Source organism: Carcharodon carcharias, chromosome 14, assembly GCF_017639515.1.
Source record: "Carcharodon carcharias isolate sCarCar2 chromosome 14, sCarCar2.pri, whole genome shotgun sequence".
Classification (NCBI taxonomy): domain Eukaryota; kingdom Metazoa; phylum Chordata; class Chondrichthyes; order Lamniformes; family Lamnidae; genus Carcharodon; species Carcharodon carcharias.
In genome coordinates, this window is record NC_054480.1 from 84411315 (window position 1) to 84436657 (window position 25343).

Consider the following 25343-nt stretch of genomic DNA (forward strand, 5'->3'; position numbering starts at 1 on the left):
GAGAGTTTAATGTCAGAGTGAGATTTGGTGTGTTATATCAGTGTTATTGTGAGTGGTTAGTGTCAGAGTGAGAGTGTGTGTGGTATATCAGTGTTAAAGTGAGAGGTTAGTGTCTGAGTCAGTGTGGGTATGGTATATCTGTTTTACAATGAGGGGTTATTGTTAGAGTGAGTGTGGGTGTGGTATATCTGTGTTACAGTGAGCGGTTAGTGTCAGAGTGAGAGAGAGTGTTTTATATCAGTGTTACAGTCTGGGGTTAATGTTAGATTGAGAATGGGTGTGGTATATCAGTGTTAAAGTGAGGAGTTTGTGTCAGAATGAGAGTGGGTGTGGTCTATCAGTGTTACAATGAGGGGATAGTGTCAGTTTGAGAGACAGAGTGTTATATCAGTGTTGTAGTGAGTCGTTAGTGACAGAGTGAGAGTGGGTGTGGTATATAATTTTTAAGGTGAGGGGTGCGTGTCAGAGTTAGAGACTGTGTTGTAAATCAGTGTTACAGTGAGGGGATAGTGTCAGAGTGAGAGTGGTTCTGTTAATTCAGTGTTACAGTGAGCGGTTAGAGTCAGAGTGAGATTGGGTGTTGTATATCAGTATTAAAGTCAGGGTTTAGTGTCAGACTGAGAGTAGGTGTGGTATATCAGTGTTACAGTGAGGGGTTTTTGTCAGAGTGAGAGTTGGAGTGGTATATCAGTTTTACAGTGAGGGGTTAGTGTCAGAGAGAGTGGGTGTGGTATATCAGTTTTACAGTGAGTGGTTAGTGTCATAGTGAGAGTGGGTGTGGTATATCAGAGCTACAGAGTGAGGTTAGTGTCAGAGAGAGAGACAGTGTGGTATATCAGTGTTACAGTGAGGGGTTAGTTTCAGAGTGAGAGTTGGTGTGATATAGCAGTGTTACAGTGAGGGATTAGAGTAAGAGTGAGAGACAGTGTGGTATATCCGTTTTACAGTGAGGGGTGAGTGTCAGAGTGAGAGTGGGTGTGGTATATCAGTGTTACAGTGAGGAGTTAGTGTCAGACTGAGAGTGGGTGTGGTATATCAGTGTTACCGTGAGGGGTTAGTGTCAGAGTGAGAGTGAGTTCGCTATAACAGTGTTACAGTGAGGGGTTATTGTCAGAGTGAGATTTAGTGCGCTATATCAGTGTTACAGTGAGGGCTTAGTGTCCGAGTTAGAGTGGTTGTCGTATATCAGAGTTACCGTGTGGAGTTTGGGTCAGAGTGAGATTGTGTGTGGTTTATCAGTGTTACAGTGAGGGGTCAGTTACAGAGTTAGAGTGGGTGTGGTATATCAGTGTTGCAGTGAGGGGTTTGTGTCAGAGTGAGATTGGGTGTGGTATATCAGTGTTACAGTGAGGGTTTAGTGTCAGGGTGAGAGTTGGTGTGGTATATCAGTTTTACTTTGAGGGTTTAGTGTCAGAATGAGAGTGGGCGTGGTATATTACTTTTACAGTGAGTGGTTAGTGTCAGAGAGAGAGTGGGTGTGGTATATCAGTTTTACAGTGAGTGGTTAGTGTCATAGTGAGAGTGGGTTTGGTATATCAGTTTTACAGTGAGGGGTTATTTTCAAAGTGAGAGCCAGAGTGGTATATCAGTGTTACAGTGAGGGGTTAGTTTCATAGTGAGAGTGGGTGTGCTATATCAGTTTCACAGTGAGGGGATAGTGTCAGCATGAGAGAGAGTGTCGTATATCAGTTTTACAGTGCGGGGTTAGTGTCAGAGTGAGAGAGAGTGAGGTATATCAGTTTTTCAGTGAGTGTTTAATTTCAGAGTGAGTTTAGGTGTGTTATATCACTGTTATTGTGAGTGGTTAGTGTCAGAGTGAGTGTGGGTGTGGTATATCAATGTTACAGTGAGGGGTTCATGTCAGAGTTAGAGACAGTGTTGTAAATCAGTGTTACAGTGAGGGGTCAGTGTCAGAGTAAGAGTGGTTCTGTTAATTCAGTGTTACAGTGAGCGGTTAGTGTCAGAGTGAGAGTGGGTGTTGTATATCAGTATTAAGGTTAGGGTTTAGTGTCAGACTGAGAGTAGGTGTGGTATATCAGTGTTAAAGGTAGGGGTTATTTTCAGAGTGAGAGTTGGTGTGATATAGCAGTGTTACAGTGAGGGATTAGAGTAAGATTGAGAGACAGTGTGGTATATCAGTTTTACAGTGAGGGGTGAGTGTCAGAGTGAGAGTGGGTGTGGTATATCAGTGTTAAGTGAGGGGTTAGTGTCAGAGTGAGAGTGGTTGAGGTATATTTCTGTTACAGTGAGGGGTTAGTGTCAGAGAAACGTGGGTGTGGAATATCAGTGTTACAGTGAGGGGTTAGTGTCAGAGTGTGAGTGGGTGTCGTATATCAGTGTTACCGTGAGGGGTAAGTGTCAGAGAGAGAGTGAGTTTGGTACTTCAGTGTTAAAGTGAGGGTTAGTATCAGAGTGAGATTGGGTGTAGTATATCAGTGTTACCTTGAGGGGTTAGTTTCAGAGTAAGGGTGGCTGTTGTATATCAGTTTAACATTGAGCGGTTTGTGTCAGAGTGAGAGTGGGTGTGGTATATCTGTGTTACAGTGAGGGGTTATTGTCAGAGAGAGCGAGAGTGTGGTATATCCGTGTTACAGTGAGGGGTTTGTTTCAGAGTGAGATTTGGTGCGGTATATCAGTGTTACAGTGAGGGGTTAGTGTCAGAGTAAGAGTGGTTGTTGTATATCAGAGTTACCGTGAGTATTTTGGGTCAGAGTGAGATTGTGTGTGGTTTATCAGTGTTACAGTGAGGGGTCAGTTACTGAGTTAGAGTGGGTGTGGTATATCAGGTTACAGTGAGGTGTTTGTGTCAGAGTGAGAGTGGGTGTGGTATATCAGTGTTACAGTGAGGGTTAAGTGTCAGAGTGAGAGTGGGTGTGGTCTATCAGTGCTACAGGGTGAGGTTAGTGTCAGAGAGAGAGACAGTGTGGTATATCAGTGTTACAGTGAGGGGTTAGTTTCAGAGTGAGAGTTGGTGTGGTATACCAGTTTTACAGTGAGGGGTTAGTGTCAGAGTGAGAGCCAGAGTGGTATATCAGTTTTACAGTGAGGGGTTAGTGTCAGAGTGAGAGTGGGTATGTTACATCAGTGTTACAGAGAGGGGTTAGTGTCAGAGTGAGAGTGGGTGTGGTATATCAGTTTTACAGTGAGGGGTTAGTTTCAGAGTGAGAGACAGTGTGGTATATCTGTGTTACAGTGAGAGGTTAGTGTCAGAGTGAGAGACTTTTTGTTATATCATTTTTACAGTGAGGGGTTAGTTTCAGAGTGAGAGTGGGTGTGCTATATCAGTTTTACAGTGAGGGGATAGTGTCAGCATGAGAGAGAGTGTGGTATATCGGTGTTACAGTGCGGGGTTAGTGTCAGAGTGAGAGAGAGTGAGGTATATCAGTTTTTCAGTGAGAGTTTAATGTCAGAGTGAGATTTGGTGTGTTATATCAGTGTTATTGTGAGTGGTTAGTGTCAGAGTGAGAGTGTGTGTGGTATATCAGTGTTACAGTGAGGGGTTAGTGTCTGAGTGAGAGTGGGTGTGGTATATCAGTGTTAAAGTGAGAGGTTAGTGTCTGAGTCAGTGTGGGTATGGTATATCTGTTTTACAATGAGGGGTTATTGTTAGAGTGAGTGTGGGTGTGGTATATCTGTGTTACAGTGAGCGGTTAGTGTCAGAGTGAGAGAGAGTGTTTTATATCAGTGTTACAGTCTGGGGTTAATGTTAGATTGAGAATGGGTGTGGTATATCAGTGTTAAAGTGAGGAGTTTGTGTCAGAATGAGAGTGGGTGTGGTCTATCAGTGTTACAATGAGGGGATAGTGTCAGTTTGAGAGACAGAGTGTTATATCAGTGTTGTAGTGAGTCGTTAGTGACAGAGTGAGAGTGGGTGTGGTATATAATTTTTAAGGTGAGGGGTGCGTGTCAGAGTTAGAGACTGTGTTGTAAATCAGTGTTACAGTGAGGGGATAGTGTCAGAGTGAGAGTGGTTCTGTTAATTCAGTGTTACAGTGAGCGGTTAGAGTCAGAGTGAGATTGGGTGTTGTATATCAGTATTAAAGTCAGGGTTTAGTGTCAGACTGAGAGTAGGTGTGGTATATCAGTGTTACAGTGAGGGGTTTTTGTCAGAGTGAGAGTTGGAGTGGTATATCAGTTTTACAGTGAGGGGTTAGTGTCAGAGAGAGTGGGTGTGGTATATCAGTTTTACAGTGAGTGGTTAGTGTCATAGTGAGAGTGGGTGTGGTATATCAGAGCTACAGAGTGAGGTTAGTGTCAGAGAGAGAGACAGTGTGGTATATCAGTGTTACAGTGAGGGGTTAGTTTCAGAGTGAGAGTTGGTGTGATATAGCAGTGTTACAGTGAGGGATTAGAGTAAGAGTGAGAGACAGTGTGGTATATCCGTTTTACAGTGAGGGGTGAGTGTCAGAGTGAGAGTGGGTGTGGTATATCAGTGTTACAGTGAGGAGTTAGTGTCAGACTGAGAGTGGGTGTGGTATATCAGTGTTACCGTGAGAGGTTAGTGTCAGAGTGAGAGTGAGTTCGCTATAACAGTGTTACAGTGAGGGGTTATTGTCAGAGTGAGATTTAGTGCGCTATATCAGTGTTACAGTGAGGGCTTAGTGTCTGAGTTAGAGTGGTTGTCGTATATCAGAGTTACCGTGTGGAGTTTGGGTCAGAGTGAGATTGTGTGTGGTTTATCAGTGTTACAGTGAGGGGTCAGTTACAGAGTTAGAGTGGGTGTGGTATATCAGTGTTGCAGTGAGGGGTTTGTGTCAGAGTGAGATTGGGTGTGGTATATCAGTGTTACAGTGAGGGTTTAGTGTCAGGGTGAGAGTTGGTGTGGTATATCAGTTTTACTTTGAGGGTTTAGTGTCAGAATGAGAGTGGGCGTGGTATATTACTTTTACAGTGAGTGGTTAGTGTCATACTGAGAGTGGGTGTGGTATATCAGTTTTACAGTGAGGGGTTATTTTCAAAGTGAGAGCCAGAGTGGTATATCAGTGTTACAGTGAGGGGTTAGTTTCATAGTGAGAGTGTGTGTGCTATATCAGTTTCACAGTGAGGGGATAGTGTCAGCATGAGAGAGAGTGTCGTATATCAGTTTTACAGTGCGGGGTTAGTGTCAGAGTGAGAGAGAGTGAGGTATATCAGTTTTTCAGTGAGTGTTTAATTTCAGAGTGAGTTTAGGTGTGTTATATCACTGTTATTGTGAGTGGTTAGTGTCAGAGTGAGAGTGGGTGTGGTATATCAGTGTTACAGTGAGGGGTTCGTGTCAGAGTTAGAGACAGTGTTGTAAATCAGTGTTACAGTGAGGGGTCAGTGTCAGAGTAAGAGTGGTTCTGTTAATTCAGTGTTACAGTGAGCGGTTAGTGTCAGAGTGAGATTGGGTGTTGCATATCAGTATTAAGGTTAGGGTTTAGTGTCAGACTGAGAGTAGGTGTGGTATATCAGTGTTAAAGGTAGGGGTTTTTGTCAGAGTGAGAGTTGGAGTGGGGTATCAGTTTTACAGTGAGGGGTTAGTGTCAGAGTGAGCGAGAGTGTGGTATATCCGTGTTACAGTGAGGGGTTATTGTCAGAGTGAGATTTGGTGCGGTATATCAGTGTTACAGTGAGGGGTTAGTGTCAGAGTAAGAGTGGTTGTTGTATTTCAGAGTTACCGTGAGTAATTTGGGTCAGAGTGAGATTGTGTGTGGTTTATCAGTTTTACAGTGAGGGGTCAGTTACTGAGTTAGAGTGGGTGTGGTATATCAGTGTTACAGTGAGGGGTTTGTGTCAGAGTGAGAGTGGGTGTGGTATATCAGTGTTATAGTGAGGGTTAAGTGTCAGAGTGAGAGACAGTGTGGTATATCAGTGTTACAGTGAGGGTTTAGTGTCCGGGTGAGAGTTGTTGTGATATATCAGTTTTACTTTGAGGGTTTAGTGTCAGAGAGAGTGTGTGTTATATCAGTCTTACAGAGAGGGTTAAGTGTCAGAATGAGAGTGGGCATGGTATATTACTTTTACAGTGAGGGGTTAGTGTCATAGTGAGAGTGGGTGTGGTATATTAGTGCTACAGTGTGAGGTTAGTGTCAGAGAGAGAGACAGTGTGGTATATCAGTGTTACAGTGAGGGGTTATTTTCAGAGTGAGAGTTGGTGTGATATAGCAATGTTACAGTGAGGGATTAGAGTAAGATTGAGAGACAGTGTGGTATATCAGTTTTACAGTGAGGGGTGAGTGTCAGAGTGAGAGTGGGTGTGGTATATCAGTGTTAAGTGAGGGGTTAGTGTCAGAGTGAGAGTGGTTGAGGTATATTTCTGTTACAGTGAGGGGTTAGTGTCAGAGAAACGTGGGTGTGGAATATCAGTGTTACAGTGAGGGGTTAGTGTCAGAGTGAGAGTGGGTGTCGTATATCAGTGTTACCGTGAGGGGTAAGTGTCAGAGAGAGAGTGAGTTTGGTACTTCAGTGTTAAAGTGAGGGTTAGTATCAGAGTGAGATTGGGTGTAGTATATCAGTGTTACATTGAGGGGTTAGTTTCAGAGTAAGGGTGGCTGCAGTATATCAGTTTAACATTGAGGGGTTTGTGTCAGAGTGAGAGTGGGTGTGGTATATCTGTGTTACAGTGAGGGGTTAGTGTCAGAGTGAGCGAGAGTGTGGTATATCCGTGTTACAGTGAGGGGTTTGTTTCAGAGTGAGATTTGGTGCGGTATATCAGTGTTACAGTGAGGGGTTAGTATCAGAGTAAGAGTGGTTGTTGTATATCAGAGTTACCGTGAGTAGTTTGGGTCAGAGTGAGATTGTGTGTGGTTTATCAGTGTTACAGTGAGGGGTCAGTTACAGAGTTAGAGTGGGTGTGGTATATCAGTGTTACAGTGAGGGGTTTGTGTCAGAGTGAGATTGGGTGTGGTATATCAGTGTTACAGTGAGGGTTTAGTGTCAGGGTGAGAGTTGGTGTGGTATATCAGTTTTACTTTGAGGGTTTAGTTTCAGAGAGAGAGTGTGTGTTATGTCAATCTTACAGTGAGGGTTAAGTGTCAGAATGAGAGTGGGCGTGGTATATTACTTTTACAGTGAGGGGTTAGTGTCAGAGAGAGAGTGGGTGTGGTATATCAGTTTTACAGTGAGTGGTTAGTGTCATAGTGAGAGTGGGTGTGGTATATCAGTTTTACAGTGAGGGGTTATTTTCAAAGTGAGAGCCAGAGTGGTATATCAGTGTTACAGTGAGGGGTTAGTTTCATAGTGAGAGTGGGTGTGCTATATCAGTTTCACAGTGAGGGGATAGTGTCAGCATGAGAGAGAGTGTCGTATATCAGTTTTACAGTGCGGGGTTAGTGTCAGAGTGAGAGAGAGTGAGGTATATCAGTTTTTCAGTGAGTGTTTAATTTCAGAGTGAGTTTAGGTGTGTTATATCACTGTTATTGTGAGTGGTTAGTGTCAGAGTGAGTGTGGGTGTGGTATATCAATGTTACAGTGAGGGGTTCATGTCAGAGTTAGAGACAGTGTTGTAAATCAGTGTTACAGTGAGGGGTCAGTGTCAGAGTAAGAGTGGTTCTGTTAATTCAGTGTTACAGTGAGCGGTTAGTGTCAGAGTGAGAGTGGGTGTTGTATATCAGTATTAAGGTTAGGGTTTAGTGTCAGACTGAGAGTAGGTGTGGTATATCAGTGTTAAAGTTAGGGGTTATTTTCAGAGTGAGAGTTGGTGTGATATAGCAGTGTTACAGTGAGGGATTAGAGTAAGATTGAGAGACAGTGTGATATATCAGTTTTACAGTGAGGGGTGAGTGTCAGAGTGAGAGTGGGTGTGGTATATTTCTGTTACAGTGAGGGGTTAGTGTCAGAGAAACGTGGGTGTGGAATATCAGTGTTACAGTGAGGGGTTAGTGTCAGAGTGTGAGTGGGTGTCGTATATCAGTGTTACCGTGAGGGGTAAGTGTCAGAGAGAGAGTGAGTTTGGTACTTCAGTGTTAAAGTGAGGGTTAGTATCAGAGTGAGATTGGGTGTAGTATATCAGTGTTACCTTGAGGGGTTAGTTTCAGAGTAAGGGTGGCTGTTGTATATCAGTTTAACATTGAGCGGTTTGTGTCAGAGTGAGAGTGGGTGTGGTATATCTGTGTTACAGTGAGGGGTTATTGTCAGAGAGAGCGAGAGTGTGGTATATCCGTGTTACAGTGAGGGGTTTGTTTCAGAGTGAGATTTGGTGCGGTATATCAGTGTTACAGTGAGGGGTTAGTGTCAGAGTAAGAGTGGTTGTTGTATATCAGAGTTACCGTGAGTATTTTGGGTCAGAGTGAGATTGTGTGTGGTTTATCAGTGTTACAGTGAGGGGTCAGTTACTGAGTTAGAGTGGGTGTGGTATATCAGGTTACAGTGAGGTGTTTGTGTCAGAGTGAGAGTGGGTGTGGTATATCAGTGTTACAGTGAGGGTTAAGTGTCAGAGTGAGAGTGGGTGTGGTCTATCAGTGCTACAGTGAGGGTTAAGTGTCAGAATGAGAGTGGGCATGGTATATTACTTTTACAGTGAGGGGTTTGTGTCAGAGAGAGAGTGGGTGTGGTCTATCAGTGCTACAGGGTGAGCTTAGTGTCAGAGAGAGAGACAGTGTGGTATATCAGTGTTACAGTGAGGGGTTAGTTTCAGAGTGAGAGTTGGTGTGGTATACCAGTTTTACAGTGAGGGGTAAGTGTCAGAGTGAGAGCCAGAGTGGTATATCTGTTTTACAGTGAGGGGTTAGTGTCAGAGTTAGTGTGGGTGTGGTATATCAGTGTTACAGTGAGGGGTTAGTGTCAGAGTGAGAGCCAGAGTGGTATATCAGTTTTACAGTGAGGGGTTAGTTTCAGAGTGAGAGACAGTGTGGTATATCTGTGTTACAGTGAGGGGTTAGTGTCAGAGTGAGAGACTTTTTGTTATATCATTTTTACAGTGAGGGGTTAGTTTCAGAGTGAGAGTGGGTGTGCTATATCATTTCTACAGTGAGGGGATAGTGTCAGCATGAGAGAGAGTGTGGTATATCAGTGTTACAGTGCGGGGTTAGTGTCAGAGTGAGAGAGAGTGAGGTTTATCAGTTTTTCAGTGAGAGTTTAATGTCAGAGTGATATTTGGTGTGTTATATCAGTGTTATTGTGAGTGGTTAGTGTCAGAGTGAGAGTGTGTGTGGTATATCAGTGTTATAGTGAGGGGTTAGTGTCTGAGTGAGAGTGGGTGTGGTATATCAGTGTTAAAGTGAGAGGTTAGTATCTGAGTGAGTGTGGGTATGGTATATCTGTTTTACAGTGAGGGGTTATTGTTAGAGTGAGTGTGGGTGTGGTATATCTGTGTTACAGTGAGCGGTTAGTGTCAGAGTGAGAGAGAGTGTTTTATATCAGTGTTACAGTCAGGGGTTAATGTTAGATTGAGAATGGGTGTGGTATATCAGTGTTAAAGTGAGGAGTTTGTGTCAGAATGAGAGTGGGTGTGGTCTATCAGTGTTACAATGAGGGGATAGTGTCAGTTTGAGAGACAGAGTGTTATATCAGTGTTGTAGTGAGGCGTTAGTGACAGAGTGAGAGTGGGTGTGGTATATAATTTTTAAGGTGAGGGGTGCGTGTCAGAGTTAGAGACTGTGTTGTAAATCAGTGTTACAGTGAGGGGATAGTGTCAGAGTGAGAGTGGTTCTGTTAATTCAGTGTTACAGTGAGCGGTTAGAGTCAGAGTGAGATTGGGTGTTGTATATCAGTATTAAAGTCAGGGTTTAGTGTCAGACTGAGAGTAGGTGTGGTATATCAGTGTTACAGTGAGGGGTTTTTGTCAGAGTGAGAGTTGGAGTGGTATATCAGTTTTAAAGTGAGGGGTTAGTGTCAGAGAGAGAGTGGGTGTGGTATATCAGTTTTACAGTGAGTGGTTAGTGTCATAGTGAGAGTGGGTGTGGTATATCAGAGCTACAGAGTGAGGTTAGTGTCAGAGAGAGAGACAGTGTGGTATATCAGTGTTACAGTGAGGGGTTAGTTTCAGATAGAGAGTTGGTGTGATATAGCAGTGTTACAGTGAGGGATTAGAGTAAGAGTGAGAGACAGTGTGGTATATCCGTTTTACAGTGAGGGGTGAGTGTCAGAGTGAGAGTGGGTGTGGTATATCAGTGTTACAGTGAGGAGTTAGTGTCAGACTGAGAGTGGGTGTGGTATATCAGTGTTACCGTGAGGGGTTAGTGTCAGAGTGAGAGTGAGTTCGCTATAACAGTGTTACAGTGAGGGGTTAGTGTCAGAATAAGAGTAGTTGTTGTATATCAGAGTTCACGTGAGGAGTTTGGGTCAGAGTGAGATTGTGTGTGGTTTATCAGTGTCACAGTGAGGGGTCAGTTACAGAGTTAGTGTGGGTGTGGTATATCAGTGTTACAGTGAGGGGTTTGTGTCAGAGTGAGAGTGGGTGTGGTATATCAGTGTTACAGTGAGGGTTAGTGTCAGAGTGAGAGACAGTGTGGTATATCAATGTTACAGTGAGGGTTTAGTGTCAGGGTGAGAGTTGGTGTGGTATATCAGTTTTACTTTGAGGGTTTAGTGTCAGAGAGAGAGTGTGTGTTATATCAGTCTTACAGTGAGGGTTAAGTGTCAGAATGAGAGTGGGCGTGGTATATTACTTTTACAGTGAGGGGTTAGTGTCAGAGAGAGAGTGGGTGTGGTGTATCAATTTTACAGTGAGTGGTTAGTGTCATAGTGAGAGTGGGTGTGGTATATCAGTGCTACAGAGTAAGGTTAGTGTCAGAGAGAGAGACAGTGTGGTATATCAGTGTTACAGTGAGGGGTTAGTTTCAGAGTGAGAGTTGGTGTGATATAGCAGTGTTACAGTGAGGGATTAGAGTAAGAGTGAGAGACAGCGTGGTATATCAGTTTTACAGTGAGGGGTGAGTGTCAGAGTGAGAGTGGGTGTCGTATATCAGTGTTACATTGAGGAGTTAGTGTCAGACTGAGATTGGGTGTGGTATATCAGTGTTACCGTAAGGGTTTAGTGTCAGAGTGAGAGTGAGTTTGTTATAACAGTGTTACAGTGAGTGGTTATTGTCAGAGTGAGATTTAGTGCGCTATATCAGTGTTACAGTGAGGGCTTAGTGTCAGAGTTAGAGTGGTTGTTGTATATCAGAGTTACCGTGTGGAGTTTGGGTCAGAGTGAGATTGTGTGTGGTTTATCAGTGTTACAGTGAGGGGTCAGTTACAGAGTTAGAGTGGGTGTGGTATATCAGTGTTACAGTGAGGGGTTTGTGTCAGAAAGAGATTGGGTGTGGTATATCAGTTTTACTTTGAGGGTTTAGTGTCAGAGAGAGAGTGTGTGTTATGTCAATCTTACAGTGAGGGTTAAGTGTCAGAATGAGAGTGGGCGTGGTATATTACTTTTACAGTGAGGGGTTAGTGTCAGAGAGAGAGTGGGAGTGGTATATCAGTTTTACAGTGAGTGGTTAGTGTCATAGTGAGAGTGGGTGTGGTATATCAGTTTTACAGTGAGGGGTTATTTTCAAAGTGAGAGCCAGAGTGGTATATCAGTGTTACAGTGAGGGGTTAGTTTCATAGTGAGAGTGGGTGTGCTATATCAGTTTCACAGTGAGTGGATAGTGTCAGCATGAGAGAGAGTGTCGTATATCAGTTTTACAGTGCGGGGTTAGTGTCAGAGTGAGAGAGAGTGAGGTATATCAGTTTTTCAGTGAGTGTTTAATTTCAGAGTGAGTTTAGGTGTGTTATATCACTGTTATTGTGAGTGGTTAGTGTCAGAGTGAGAGTGGGTGTGGTATATCAGTGTTACAGTGAGGGGTTCGTGTCAGAGTTAGAGACAGTGTTGTAAATCAGTGTTACAGTGAGGGGTCAGTGTCAGAGTAAGGGTGGTTCTGTTAATTCAGTGTTACAGTGAGCGGTTAGTGTCAGAGTGAGATTGGGTGTTGTATATCAGTATTAAGGTTAGGGTTTAGTGTCAGACTGAGAGTAGGTGTGGTATATCAGTGTTAAAGGTAGGGGTTTTTGTCAGAGTGAGAGTTGGAGTGGGGTATCAGTTTTACAGTGAGGGGTTAGTGTCAGAGTGAGCGAGAGTGTGGAATATCCGTGTTACAGAGAGGGGTTATTGTCAGAGTGAGATTTGGTGCGATATATCAGTGTTACAGTGAGGGGTTAGTGTCAGAGTAAGAGTGGTTGTTGTATATCAGTTACCGTGAGTAATTTGGGTCAGAGTGAGATTGTGTGTGGTTTATCAGTGTTACAGTGAGGGGTCAGTTACTGAGTTAGAGTGGGTGTGGTATATCAGTGTTACAGTGAGGGGTTTGTGTCAGAGTGAGAGTGGGTGTGGTATATCAGTGTTATAGTGAGGGTTAAGTGTCAGAGTGAGAGACAGTGTGGTATATCAGTGTTACAGTGAGGGTTTAGTGTCCGGGTGAGAGTTGTTGTGATATATCAGTTTTACTTTGAGGTTTTAGTGTCAGAGAGAGTGTGTGTTATATCAGTCTTACAGTGAGGGTTAAGTGTCAGAATGAGAGTGGGCATGGTATATTACTTTTACAGTGAGGGGTTAGTGTCAGAGAGAGAGTGGGTGTGGTATATCAGTTTTACAGTGAGTGGTTAGTGTCATAGTGAGAGTGGGTGTGGTATATTAGTGCTACAGTGTGAGGTTAGTGTCAGAGAGAGAGACAGTGTGGTATATCAGTGTTACAGTGAGGGGTTATTTTCAGAGTGAGAGTTGGTGTGATATAGCAGTGTTACAGTGAGGGATTAGAGTAAGATTGAGAGACAGTGTGGTATATCAGTTTTACAGTGAGGGGTGAGTGTCAGAGTGAGAGTGGGTGTGGTATATCAGTGTTAAGTGAGGGGTTAGTGTCAGAGTGAGAGTGGTTGAGGTATATTTCTGTTACAGTGAGGGGTTAGTGTCAGAGAAACGTGGGTGTGGAATATCAGTGTTACAGTGAGGGGTTAGTGTCAGAGTGAGAGTGGGTGTCGTATATCAGTGTTACCGTGAGGGGTAAGTGTCAGAGAGAGAGTGAGTTTGGTACTTCAGTGTTAAAGTGAGGGTTAGTATCAGAGTGAGATTGGGTGTAGTATATCAGTGTTACCTTGAGGGGTTAGTTTCAGAGTAAGGGTGGCTGTAGTATATCAGTTTAACATTGAGGGGTTTGTGTCAGAGTGAGAGTGGGTGTGGTATATCTGTGTTACAGTGAGGGGTTAGTGTCAGAGTGAGCGAGAGTGTGGTATATCCGTGTTACAGTGAGGGGTTTGTTTCAGAGTGAGATTTGGTGCGGTATATCAGTGTTACAGTGAGGGGTTAGTGTCAGAGTAAGAGTGATTGTTGTATATCAGAGTTACCGTGAGTAGTTTGGGTCAGAGTGAGATTGTGTGTGGTTTATCAGTGTTACAGTGAGGGGTCAGTTACTGAGTTAGAGTGGGTGTGGTATATCAGGTTACAGTGAGGTGTTTGTGTCAGAGTGAGAGTGGGTGTGGTATATCAGTGTTACAGTGAGGGTTAAGTGTCAGAGTGAGAGACAGTGTGGTATATCAGTGTTACAGTGAGGGTTAAGTGTCAGAATGAGAGTGGGCATGGTATATTACTTTTACAGTGAGGGGTTTGTGTCAGAGAGAGAGTGGGTGTGGTATATCAGTTTTACAGTGAGCGGTTAGTGTCATAGTGAGAGTGGGTGTGGTCTATCAGTGCTACAGGGTGAGGTTAGTGTCAGAGAGAGAGACAGTGTGGTATATCAGTGTTACAGTGAGGGGTTAGTTTCAGAGTGAGAGTTGGTGTGGTATACCAGTTTTACAGTGAGGGGTTAGTGTCAGAGTGAGAGCCAGAGTGGTATATCAGTTTTACAGTGAGGGGTTAGTGTCAGAGTGAGAGTGGGTATGTTACATCAGTGTTACAGAGAGGGGTTAGTGTCAGAGTGAGAGTGGGTGTGGTATATCAGTTTTACAGTGAGGGGTTAGTTTCAGAGTGAGAGACAGTGTGGTATATCTGTGTTACAGTGAGAGGTTAGTGTCAGAGTGAGAGACTTTTTGTTATATCATTTTTACAGTGAGGGGTTAGTTTCAGAGTGAGAGTGGGTGTGCTATATCAGTTTTACAGTGAGGGGATAGTGTCAGCATGAGAGAGAGTGTGGTATATCAGTGTTACAGTGCGGGGTTAGTGTCAGAGTGAGAGAGAGTGAGGTATATCAGTTTTTCAGTGAGAGTTTAATGTCAGAGTGAGATTTGGTGTGTTATATCAGTGTTATTGTGAGTGGTTAGTGTCAGAGTGAGAGTGTGTGTGGTATATCAGTGTTACAGTGAGGGGTTAGTGTCTGAGTGAGAGTGGGTGTGGTATATCAGTGTTAAAGTGAGAGGTTAGTGTCTGAGTCAGTGTGGGTATGGTATATCTGTTTTACAATGAGGGGTTATTGTTAGAGTGAGTGTGGGTGTGGTATATCTGTGTTACAGTGAGCGGTTAGTGTCAGAGTGAGAGAGAGTGTTTTATATCAGTGTTACAGTCAGGGGTTAATGTTAGATTGAGAATGGGTGTGGTATATCAGTGTTAAAGTGAGGAGTTTGTGTCAGAATGAGAGTGGGTGTGGTCTATCAGTGTTACAATGAGGGGATAGTGTCAGTTTGAGAGACAGAGTGTTATATCAGTGTTGTAGTGAGTCGTTAGTGACAGAGTGAGAGTGGGTGTGGTATATAATTTTTAAGGTGAGGGGTGCGTGTCAGAGTTAGAGACTGTGTTGTAAATCAGTGTTACAGTGAGGGGATAGTGTCAGAGTGAGAGTGGTTCTGTTAATTCAGTGTTACAGTGAGCGGTTAGAGTCAGAGTGAGATTGGGTGTTGTATATCAGTATTAAAGTCAGGGTTTAGTGTCAGACTGAGAGTAGGTGTGGTATATCAGTGTTACAGTGAGGGGTTTTTGTCAGAGTGAGAGTTGGAGTGGTATATCAGTTTTACAGTGAGGGGTTAGTGTCAGAGAGAGTGGGTGTGGTATATCAGTTTTACAGTGAGTGGTTAGTGTCATAGTGAGAGTGGGTGTGGTATATCAGAGCTACAGAGTGAGGTTAGTGTCAGAGAGAGAGACAGTGTGGTATATCAGTGTTACAGTGAGGGGTTAGTTTCAGATAGAGAGTTGGTGTGATATAGCAGTGTTACAGTGAGGGATTAGAGTAAGAGTGAGAGACAGTGTGGTATATCCGTTTTACAGTGAGGGGTGAGTGTCAGAGTGAGAGTGGGTGTGGTATATCAGTGTTACAGTGAGGAGTTAGTGTCAGACTGAGAGTGGGTGTGGTATATCAGTGTTACCGTGAGGGGTTAGTGTCAGAGTGAGAGTGAGTTCGCTATAACAGTGTTACAGTGAGGGGTTATTGTCAGAGTGAGATTTGGTGCGGTATATCAGTGTTACAGTGAGGGGTTAGTGTCAGAGTAAGAGTAGTTGTTGTATATCAGAGTTCACGTGAGGAGTTTGGGTCAGAGTGATATTGTGTGTGGTTTATCAGTGTCACAGTGAGGGGTCAGTTACAGAGTTAGTGTGGGTGTGGTATATCAGTGTTACAGTGAGGGGTTTGTGTCAGAGTGAGAGTGGGTGTGGTATATCAGTGTTACAGTGAGGGTTAAGTGTCAGAGTGAGAGACAGTGTGGTATATCAATGTTACAGTGAGGGTTTAGTGTCAGGGTGAGAGTTGGTGTGGTATATCAGTTTTACTTTGAGGGTTTAGTGTCAGAGAGAGAGTGTGTGTTATATCAGTCTTACAGTGAGGGTTAAGTGTCAGAATGAGAGTGGGCGTGGTATATTACTTTTACAGTGAGGGGTTAGTGTCAGAGAGAGAGTGGGTGTGGTGTATCAATTTTACAGTGAGTGGTTAGTGTCATAGTGAGAGTGGGTGTGGTATATCAGTGCTACAGTGAGTGGTTAGTGTCATAGTGAGAGTGGGTGTGGTATATCAGAGCTACAGAGTGAGGTTAGTGTCAGAGAGAGAGACAGTGTGGTATATCAGTGTTACAGTGAGGGGTTAGTTTCAGATTGAGAGTTGGTGTGATATAGCAGTGTTACAGTGAGGGATTAGAGTAAGAGTGAGAGACAGTGTGGTATATCAGTTTTACAGTGAGGGGTCAGTGTCAGAGTAAGTGACTGTGTGGTATATACGTGTTACAGTGAGGGGTTAATATCAGAGTGAGAGACAGTGCGGTATGTCAGTGTTAAAGTGAGAGGTTAGTGTTAGAGTAAGAGACAGTTTGGTATATCACTGTTACAGTGAGGGGTTAGTGTCAGAGTGAGAGGGGGTGTGGTATATCAGTGTTACAGTGATGGGTTTGTGTCAGAGTGAGACTGGGAGTGGTATATCAGTGTTACAGTGAGGGGTTAGTGTCAGAGTCAGAGTGGGTGTAGTTTATCAGTGTTACAGTGAGGGGTTAGTATCAGCGTAAGAGACAGCGTAGTATATCAGTGTTACTTTGAGGGGTTAGTGTCAGATTGAGAGACAGAGTGGTATATCAGTTTTAGAGTCAGTGGTTAGTGTCAGAGTGAGAGTGGGAGTGGTATATCAGTGTTAGAGTGAGGGGTTAGTGTCAGAGTGAGACTAGGAGTGGTATATCAGTGTTACAATGAGGGGTTAGTTTCAGAGTCAGAGAGAGTGTGGTATATCAATGTTACAGTGAGGGGTTAGTGTCAGATTGAGAGACAGAGTGGTATATCAATGTTAGAATGAGGGTTTAGTTTCAGAGTGAGACTGGGAGTTGTATATCAGTTTTAAAGTGAGGGTTTAGTTTCAGAGTGAGAGTGGGTATTGTATATGAATTTTATACTGAGGGGTTAGTGTCATAGTGAGATTGGGTATGGTATATCAGTGTTACAGTGAGGGGTTTGTATCAGAGTGAGAGTTGGCGTGGTATGTCAGTGTTACAGTGTGGTGTTAGTGTCAGAGTGTGACTGGGAATGGTATATCAGTGTTACAGTGAGGGGTTAGTGTCAGAGAGAGAGTGGGTGAATTGTATCAGTGTTACAGTAAGGGGTTAGTGTCAGAGTGAGAGTGGGTGTGGTATATGAGTGTTACAGTGAGTGGTTAGTGTCAGAGTGAGAGAGAGTGTGTTATATCAGTGTTAGAGTGAGGGGTCAGTATCAGAGTGAGAGTGGATTTGGTATATTGGTGTTAACTGTGAGGGGATAGTGTCAGAGTCAGAGTTGGTGTTGTCTATGAATTTTATACTGAAGGGTTAGTGTCAGAGTGAGAGACAGCGTGGTATATCTGTTACAATTAGGGGTTAGTTTCAGAGTGAGAGTGGGTGTGGAAAATCGGTGTGACAGTGAGGGGTTAGTGTCAGAGTGAGAGACAATGGTGCATATCAGTGTTACAGTGAGGGGATGTTGTCAGAGTGAGAGACAGTGTGATATATCAGTGTTACAGTGAGGGGTTAGTTTCAGAGTGAGAGACAGTTTTGTATATCAGTGTTACAGAGGATGATTAGTATCAGAGTAAGAGACAGTGTAGTTTATCAGTTTTACAGAGATGTGTTATTGTCAGATTAAGAGAGAGTGTTGTATATCAGTATAACAGTGAGGGGATAGTGTCAGAGTCAGAGTTGGTGTTGTCTATGAATTTTATACTGAAGGGTTAGTGTCAGAGTGAGAGTCAGCGTGGTATATCAGTGTTACAATTAGGGGTTAGTTTCAGAGTGAGAGTGGGTGTGGAAAATCGGTGTGACAGTGAGGGGTTAGTGTCAGAGTGAGAGACAATGGTGCATATCAGTGTTACAGTGAGGGGATGTTGTCAGAGTGAGAGACAGTGTGATATATCAGTGTTACAGTGAGGGGTTAGTTTCAGAGTGAGAGACAGTTTTGTATATCAGTGTTACAGAGGATGATTAGTATCAGAGTAAGAGACAGTGTAGTTTATCAGTTTTACAGAGATGTGTTATTGTCAGATTAAGAGAGAGTGTTGTATATCAGTATAACAGTGAGGGGTTAGTGTCAGAGTGAGAGACAATGGTGCATATCAGTGTTACAGTGAGGGGATGTTGTCAGAGTGAGAGACAGTGTGATATATGTGTTACAGTGAGGGGTTAGTTTCAGAGTGAGAGACAGTTTTGTATACCAGTGTTACAGAGGATGATTAGTATCAGAGTAAGAGACAGTGTAGTTTATCAGTTTTACAGAGATGTGTTATTGTCAGATTAAGAGAGAGTGTTGTATATCAGTATAACAGTGAGGGGTTAGTGTCAGAGTAAGAGACAGTGTGGTATATCAGTCTGACAGTGAGGGGATAATATCAGAGCGAGAGACAGTGTGGTATATCAGTGTTAAAGTGAGGGGTCATTGTCAGATTGAGAGACGGTGTTGTATATCCGTTTTACAGTGAGGGGTTAGTGTCAGAGTGAGACTGGGTGTGGTTTATCAGTGTTACAGTGAAGGGTTAGTGTCAGAGTGAGAGTGGGAGTCGTATGTCAGTTTTACAGTGAGCGGTTAGTGTCAGAACGAGAGACAGTGTGGTATATCACTGTTAAATTGTGGGGTTAGTGTCAGAGTGAGAGTGGTTGTGGTATATCTGTTACAGTGATGGCTGAGTGTCAGATTGAGAGACAATGTGTTATATCGGTGTTACAGTGAGGGGATAGTGTCAGAGTGAGAGACAGTGTGGTATATCACTGTAAAATTAAGGGGTTGTTGTCAGAGTGAGAGACATTGTGGTATATCAGTGTTACAGTGAGGGTTGAGTATCAGAGTGAGAAGCATTGTGGTATATCAGTGTTACAGTGAGGGGTTAATGTCAGAGTGAGAGCCAGTGCGGTATATCATTGTTAAAGTGAGGGGTTAGTTTCAGAGTGAGAGACAGTGTGGCATATCAGTGTTACAGTGAGGGATTAGTGTCAGAGCGAGAGTGCGTGTGGAATATCAGTGTTACAGTGAGGGTTTAGTTTCAGAGTGAGAGACAGTGTTGGATATCAGTGTTACAGAGAGTGATAAGTATCAGAGTAAGAGACAGTGAAATATATCAGTGTTACAGAGATGGGTTAGTAACAGAGTGAGAGAGAGTGTTGTATATCAGTGTTACAGTGAGTGATTAGTGTTAGAGTGAGAGACAGTGTGGTATAACAGTCTTACAGTGAAGGGTTATTGTCAGAGTGGGAGACAGTGTGGTATATCAGTGTGACAGGAATGGGTTAGTGTCAGAGTGAGAGACAATGTGGTATATCAGTGTTAAAATGAGGGGATAGTGTTAGAGTGAGAGACAGTGTGGTATATCAGTGTTACATTAAGGGGTTAGTGTCAGAGTGAGATAAAGTGTGGTATATCAGTGTTACAGTGGGGGTTTAGTATCAAAGTGAGAGACCGTGTGGTATATCAGAGTTACAATGAGGGGTTAGTGTCAGAGTGAGAGAGAGTGTGGTATATCAGTGTTACAGTGATGTGTTCGTGTCAAAGTGAGAGACAGTGCGGTATATCAGTGTTACAGTGAGGGGTTAATTTCCTAGTGAGAGACTGTGCGGTATATCAGAGTGACATTGAGGGATTAGTGTCAGAGTGAGAGTGGGTGAGGTCCATCAGTGTTACAGTGAGTGGTTAGTGTCAGAGTGAGAGAGAGTGTGATATATCAGTGTTACAGTGAGGGGTTAGTGTCAGAGAGAGAGTGGGTGTTGTATATCAGTGTTACAGCTCGGGGTTAGTGTCAGCTTGAGAGAGAGTGTTGTATATCAGTGTTACATAGAGATGTTAGTGTCAGAGTGAGATACAGTGTGGTATATCAGTGTTACAGTGAGTGGTTAGTGTCAGAGTGAGTGACAGTGTGGTATAACAGTCTTAGAGTGAAGGGTTAGTGTCAGAGTGAGAGACAATGTGGTATATCTATCTTACAGGGAGGGGTTAGTCTCAGAGTGAGAGAGGGTGTGGTATATCAGTGTTACATGGCCGGTTTAGTGTCAGAGTGAGATAAAGTGTGGTATATCAGTGTTACAGTGTGGGTTTAGTATCAAAGTGAGAGACCATGTGGTATATCAGAATTACAATGAGGGGTTAGTGTCAGAGTGAGAGAGAGTGTGGTATATCAGTGTTACAGTGATGTGTTCGTGTCAAAGTGAGAGACAGTGCGGTATATCAGTGTTACAGTGAGGGGTTAATTTCCTAGTGAGAGACTGTGCGGTATATCAGAGTGACATTGAGGGATTAGTGTCAGAGTGAGAGTGGGTGAGGTCCATCAGTGTTACAGTGAGTGGTTAGTGTCAGAGTGAGAGAGAGTGTGATATATCAGTGTTACAGTGAGGGGTTAGTGTCAGAGAGAGAGTGGGTGTTGTATATCAGTGTTACAGCTCGGGGTTAGTGTCAGCTTGAGAGAGAGTGTTGTATATCAGTGTTACATTAAGATGTTAGTGTCAGAGTGAGATACAGTGTGGTATATCAGTGTTACAGTGAGTGGTTAGTGTCAGAGTGAGTGACAGTGTGGTATAACAGTCTTAGAGTGAAGGGTTAGTGTCAGAGTGTGAGACAATGTGGTATATCTGTCTTACAGGGAGGGGTTAGTCTCAGAGTGAGAGAGGGTGTGGTATATCAGTGTTACATGGCCGGTTTAGTGTCAGAGTGAGAGACAGTGTGTTATATCAGTTTTACAATTAGGGGTTAGCGTCAGAGTGAGAGTGGCTGTGGTATATCTGTGTTAGAGTGAGGGGTTAGTGTCAGAGTGAGAGACAATGCGGTATATCAGTGTTACAGTGAGGGGATAGTGTTAGAGTGAGAGACAGTGTTGTATTTCAGTGTTACATTAAACGGTTAGTGTCAGAGTGAGATACAGTGTGTTATATCAGTGTTACCATGAGGTTTTAGTATCAGAGTGAGAGATAGTGTGGTATATCAGTGTTGCAGTAAGGTGTTAATGTCCCAGTGAGAAACAGTGCGGTATTTCACTGTTAGTGTGAGGGATTAGTGTCAGAGTGAGATTGGGTTTGGTATATCAGTGTTACAGTGAGTGGTTAGTGTCAGAGTGAGCGGGAGTGTGATATATCAGTGTTACAGTGAGGGGTTAGTGTCAGAGTGAGAGTAGGTGTTGTATTTCCGTGTTACAGCTCGGGGTTAGTGTCAGAGTGAGAGAGAGTGTTCTATATCAGTGTTACAGTGAGATGTTAGTGTCAGAGTGAGATACAGTGTGGTATATCAGTGTTACAGTGAGTGGTTAGTGTCAGAGTGAGTGACAGTGTGGTATAACAGTCTTACAGTGAAGGGTTAGTGTCAGAGTGAGAGACAATGTGGTATATCTGTGTTACAGGGAGGGGTTAGTTTCAGAGTGTGAGATGGTGTTGTATATCAGTGTTACAGGGACGGGTTAGTGTCAGAGTGAGAGACAGTGTGTTATATCAGTTTTACAGTTAGGGGTTAGTGTCAGAGTGAGAGTGACTGTGGTATATCAGTGTTAGAGTGAGGGGTTAGTGTCAGAGTGAGAGACAATGCGGTATATCAGTGTTTCATTTAACGATTAGTGTCAGAGTGAGATACAGTGTGTTATATCAGTGTTACAGTGAGGGTTTAGTATCAGAGTGAGTGATAGTGTGGTATATCAGTGTTGCAGTGAGGTGTTCGTGTCAAAGTGAGTGACAGTGTGGTACATCAGTGTTACAGTGAGGGGTTAATGTCCGAGAGGGAGACAGTGCGGTATTTCACTGTTAGTGTGAGGGATTAGTGTCAGAGTGAGAGTGGGTGTGGTTCATCAGTGTTGCAGTGAGGTGTTACTTTCTGAGTGAGAGACAGTGTTGTATATCAGTGTTACATATAGTGATTAGTATCAGAGTGTGAGACAGTGTAGTATATCAGTATTACAGAGAGGGGTCACTGTCAGAGTGAGAGAGAGTGTGGTATATCAGTGTTACAGCGAGGGGTTAGTGTCAGAGTAAGAGACAGTGTGGTATATCATTGTTACAGTGAGTGTTTAATGTCAGAATGAGAGACAGTGCGGTATATCATTGTTAAAGTGAGGGGTTAGTGTCAGAGTGAGACACAGTGTGGTATATCAATGGTACAGTGAGGGGTTAGTGTGAGAGTTAGAGTAGTTGTGGTATATCAGTGTTACAGTCTTGTGTTAATGTCAGAGTGAGAAACAGTGCGGTATATCATTGTTAAAGTGAGGGGTTAGTTTCAGAGTGAGAGACAGTGTTGTATGTCAGTGTTGCAGAGATAGATTTGTATCAGAGTGAGAGACATTGTGGTATATCAGTGTAACAGTGAGGATTTGTGTCAGAGTGAGAGAGAGTGTGGTATATCAGAGTTACAGTGAGTGGTTAGTGTCAGAGTGAGAGAGATTGTGATATATCAGTGTTACAGTGAGGGGTTAGTGTCAGAGTGAGAGTGGGTGTAGTATATCAGTGTTACACCTCGGGGTTAGTATCAGAGTGAGAGAGAGTGTTGTATATCAGTGTTACAGTGAGTGGTTAGTGTCAGAGTGAGAGACGGTGTGGTATAACAGTCTTAAAGTGAAGGGTTAGTGTCTGAGTAAGAGACAGTGTGGTATATTTGTGTTACAGTGAGAGGTTATTCTCAGAGTGAGAGAGGGTGTGTTATATCAGTTTTACAGTGTCAGGTTAGTGTCAGAGTGAGAGACAGTGTGTTATATCAGTGTTAAATTTAGGGGTTAGTGTCAGAGTGAGATTCGGAGTGGTATATCGGTGTTACAGTGAGGGGTTAGTGTCAGAGTGAGAGTGGGTGTAGTATATCAGTGTTACACCTCGGGGTTAGTATCAGAGTGAGATACAGTGTGGTATATCAGTGTTACAGTGAGTGGTTAGTGTCAGAGTGAGAGACAGTGTGGTATAACAGTCTTAAAGTGAAGGGTTAGTGTCTGAGTAAGAGACAGTGTGGTATATTTGTGTTACAGTGAGAGGTTATTCTCAGAGTGAGAGAGGGTGTGTTATATCAGTGTTACAGTGACAGGTTAGTGTCAGAATAAGAGGCAGTGTGTTATATCAGTGTTACAGTTAGGGGTTAGTGTCAGAGTGAGATTCGGAGTGGTATATCAGTGTTACAGTGAGTGGTTAGTGTAAGAGTGAGATACAATGTGGTATATCAGTGTTACAGTGAGGGGATAGTGTTAGAGTGAGAGTCAGTGTGGTATATCAGTGTTACATTAAGGGGTTAGTGTCAGAGTGAGATACATTGTGGTATATCAGTGTTACAGTGAGGGTTTAGGTTCTGAGTGAGGGACAGTGTTGTATATCAGAGTTACAGTGAGGGTTTATTGTCAGATTGAGAGAGACTGTGGTATATCAGTGTTACAGTGAGGTGTTCGTGTCAAAGTGATAGACAGTGTCGTATATCAGTGTTACAGTGAGGGGTTAATGTCAGAGTGAGAGTGGGTGTGGTACATCACTGTTACAGTGAGGGATTACTTTCAGAGTGAGAGACACTGTTGTATATCAGTGTTACAGAGAGTGATTAGTATCAGAGTGTGAAACAGTGTAGTATATCAGTATTACAGAGAGGGGTCACTGTAAGAGTGAGAGAGCGTGTGGTATATCAGTGTTACAACGAGGGGTTAGTGTCAGAGTAAGAGACAATGTGCTATATCAGTGTTTGAGTGATGGGTTAGTGTCAGGTTGATAGTTGGTGTGGTATATCAGTGTTACAGAGAGGGGTTAGTGTCAAAGTGTGAGTGGGTGTGGTGCATGAATTTTTTACTGAGGGCTTAGTGTCAGAGTGAGAGTGGGTGTGGTATATCAGTGTTACATTGAGGGGTTTGTGTCAGAGTGTGAGTGGTTGTGTATATCAGTGTTAAAGTGAGGGTTTAGTTTCAGAGTGAGAGACAGTGTGGTATATCAGAGTTACAGTGAGGGTTTATTGTCAGAGTGAGAGAGACAGTGTGGTATATCAGTGTTACAGTGAGGGTTTATTGTCAGAGTGAGAGAGACAGTGTGGTATATCAGTGTTACAGTGAGGTGTTCGTGTCAAAGTGAGAGAAAGTGTGGTATATCAGTGTTACAGTAAGGGTTTAATGTCAGAGTGAGAGACAGCGCTGTATATCAGTGTTACAGTGAGGGTTTAGTGTCAGAGTGAGAGTGGGTGTGGTACATTACTGTTACAGTGAGGGGTTAATTTCATAGTGAGAGACAGTGTTGTATATCAGTGTTACAGAGAGTGATCAGTATCAGAGTGTGAGACAATTTAGTATATCAGTATTACAGAGAGGGGTCACTGTAAGAGTGAGAGAGCGTGTGCTATATCAGAGTTACCGCGAGGGGTTAGTCTCAGAGTAAGAGACAATGTGGTATATCATTGTTACAGTGAGGGGTTAATGTCAGAGTGTGAGACAGCGCGGAAGATCAGTGTTAAAGTGAGGGGTTAGTGTCAGAGTGAGAGACAGTGTGGTATATCAGTGTTACAGTGAAGGGTTAGTGTCAGAGTGAGAGTGGGTGTGGTATATCAGTGTTACAGTGAGGGGTTAGAGTCAGAGTAAGAGACACTTTGGTATATTAGCTTTAGAGTGATGGGTTAGTGTCAGAGTGAGAGACAGCGTGGTATATCAGTGTTACAGTGAAGGGTTAGTTTCAGAGGGAGGGACAGTGTGGTATATATGTGTTACAGTGAGGGGTTAGTGTCAGAGTGAGAGAGGTTGTGGTATATCATTTTTACAGTGAAGGTTCAGTGTCAGATTGAGAGACAGTGTGGTATATCCGTGTTACAGAGAAGGGTAAGTGTCAGAGTGAGAGACTGTGGTATATCAGTGTTATACTGAAGGGTTAGTGTCAGAGTGATAGATGGTGGGGTATATCATTTTAAAAGTGACGGGTTAGTGTTAGTCTGAGAGACATTGTGGTATATAACTGTTACAGTGAGGTGTTAGTGTCAGAGTGAGAGACAGTGTGGTATATCAGTGTTACAGAGAAGGGTTAGTGTCAGGTTGAGAGACAGTTTAGTATATCTGTGTTACAGTGAGCAGTTAGTGTCAGAGTAAGAGAGGATGTGGTATATCATTGTTACAGTGAGGGATTAGTGTCAGAGTGAGAGTGGGTTTTGTATATCAATGTTATAGTGAGTGTTTAGTGTCAGAGTGAGAGACAGTGAAATATATCAGTGTTACAGAGATGGGTTAGAGTCAGAGTGAGAGAGAGTGTGTTATATCAGTGTTAAATTGAGGGGTTAGTGTCAGAGTAAGCGACAGAGAGTTATATCAGTGTTTGAGTGAAGGGTTATTATCAGAGTGAGAGACGGTGCGGATATCAGTGTTAAAGTGAGGGGTTAGTGTCAGAGTAAGAGACAGTGAGGTATATCACTGTTACAGTGAGGAATTAGTGTCAGAGTGAGAGTGGGTGTGGTATATCAGTGTTACAGTGAGGGGTTGTTTCAGAGTGAGAGACAGTGTTGTATGTCAGTGTTGCAGAGATAGATTGGTATCAGAGTGAGAGACAGTGTGGTATATCAGTGTTACAGTGAGGTTTTAGTGTCAGAGTTAGAGACAGTGTGGTATTTC